The 2,500-nt window shown below is 34.2% G+C and overlaps 1 protein-coding gene across 1 annotated transcript in view; it reads left to right on the plus strand.

Moving 5' to 3' along the window:
- LOC144956975 (diacylglycerol kinase theta-like) overlaps nt 1-2,500 on the plus strand; it is a 67,342-nt gene that overhangs the window by 449 nt on the left and 64,393 nt on the right. The window lies entirely within an intron of this gene.

The following is a 2,500-nucleotide window of genomic DNA, read 5'->3' on the forward strand; positions in this document are numbered from 1 at the left end:
CTATATATTATTCCTACACATTACAGATACCATTTTTATACATAGAATAGTAGTATTCCTCCTCATAGCAGCTAATGTCCACCCGTATGATGGAACTCGCTTTACCTCATTAACTTATTCCAACCTCGTCTCCGGGCAAATCTAGTCGTTTTGATGCTTCTCTTTGGTGGATTTCGGGAACATTTTTATGTCAAGATTAAAATTTATCCATGAGACGGGTCGAAACGGGTGTTTTTAATGCTGTTCTGCTGGATTTCGTTCCAGTCATCGGAGCCAGTTGGTGATACTGTGGCGGGTGGGGAGTGGTGAAGGGGAAGGAAAGGGCAGTGTGCAAGTCGCATCGACACATTGTAACGGATGGTTTTATTTGTTTGTTTTTAAACATTAACTTGTCTTTTTATTGTTCTTTGTACATAGTATCTTTGTGTTTATATATATTTTTAAACGAAGCGCCTCTTCGTCTTGGCAATGTTTTCATGTTTATACGTTATTTTCTACAATTATCGTGAAACGACTGGCATTCATTTTGGAATTGCTAATGTTATCAATGAAACTTAAACGAATGTCGAATGTTCTCGTATTTATTTTTATCAAACATGATTCTTTAGCTACATGCTTATAATATTTGCGTGTCTGATATCCCAAGGCAATTATGAGCTACTACTGTTTCGCGTTGGTTTCTCAATATTACATAACTGAGCCCAGAACAACATGGTGAGACCTTTAGAAGAAAACTAAACGTTAGTTGCTAGAATTTACCACAGCGAGGAAATCCATTATAATTACTCTGTGAAGTTGGTTTTTATTTATATTGTTGGTTATATGTAGGTATTTACCCTAGGGTTTGAGTGATGATGGTAAATGTGTCGAACTGTCTTGAATATGGAACAGGTCGAATTGCTGCTGCTACTACTACTACTAGTACTACTACAACTACTACTACTACTACTACTATTATTACTACTACTACTACTACAACTACTACTACTACTACTACTACTACTACTACTACTACTACTACTACTACTACTCTATTATTATTATTATTATGATATATATATATATATATATATATATATATATATATATATATATATATATAATGTACATACATACATGTTTTATTTTTCTTATTCTTTAATTATGTATCATTATTCATGCTTAAAATCATTTTCTGAGCGAGGCTTCAAACTCAACCCATATTCGAAAAGTCCCAGGTTTTGAGAGTTTTTGACAAAATGATTTTAATCGCTTAATATTTACAGTAGGACGAGTCCTTTGGTTAATTTGTTTTAAAATATCGTTTATTTTTGGGGGAGTACGACAATACAGTTAGATCTTAAAAAATTGATTTAATCGTCAAAAATATAATACTTGGGTTGAGTTTTCATACCATACATAACCCAGAGACACTCATTAGTCTGGTCATCATAAAAGGGGGCAGAGAAGTCGGTAACGTCACACCCTGTACTCTACCGGTTCCAAACTTCTTGGAAGTGTGTATGTAACCAATCCTCCGAGGACCCATATATAATGAATAAGTTCCATATTGCATCACACGGTGGCATAACTATTTTAGTAGCAGGACAGGACGTATAGGCAGACTCTTAGGATTACGGGACGTAAAAGACGTATAAGAGCGAGGATGGATTATCTTTATAAACGACCAGCATATACAGGTATACTAGAAAATAAGATGCCATCTCGCTGAAAAGAGAAGATCAATCATACAAGGTATGGCTTGATCAAGACTTCTAGAAACGTGGTTTTACACTTCCAAAGTTTTGTTTATTCAGTAACTACGCCACTACCACATCATCTCATTCATCTGTGATGTTTCATTCATCCTGTTTTGTTGATAAAGGGGAAACCCGAAACGTTCATTTGCTCTGTTTTTGTAATTAAATTGAAGCTTACATTTTATTTCACATTATTATTTATTTCTTCGAGCTTCGAGCCAGCAACATTTACATTACATGTTCTATTAATTTGTACTGTCCTCGGACAAGGTCCTGTGAAAATGTATCATCTTTCAGGAAATGTCTGAAGACTGAGTTGTTCCGTAAGGCTTATTTTTTATGAAATAGATGTTGTTTAGATTTTGTTTCTGTATTTATGCTTATTGCGCAGTGTCGTGAGATATTATTTTTAAAATATTATGTAAAGCGCCGCAGAGCAAGATTAACGTGGATGTTTAGGCGCTATATAAATTCAATAATTATTAGTATTACTATTATAATTACTATTACTACTACTACTACTACTACTACTACTACTACTACTACTACTACTACTACTACTGCTGCTACTACTACTAATACTACTGCTACTACTACTACTACTATTACTACTACTACTACTACTACTACTATTACTACTGCTACTACAGCTACTACTACTATAACCACTACTACTACTACTACTACTACTACTACTACTACTACTACTACTACTACTACTACTACTACTACTACTCTCACAGTCTCACAGTATGATCTGA

Source organism: Berghia stephanieae, chromosome 11 (genome assembly GCF_034508935.2).
Source record: "Berghia stephanieae isolate SIO BIC M18660-M18661 chromosome 11, UCSD_Bste_1.3, whole genome shotgun sequence".
Classification (NCBI taxonomy): Eukaryota; Metazoa; Mollusca; class Gastropoda; order Nudibranchia; family Aeolidiidae; genus Berghia; species Berghia stephanieae.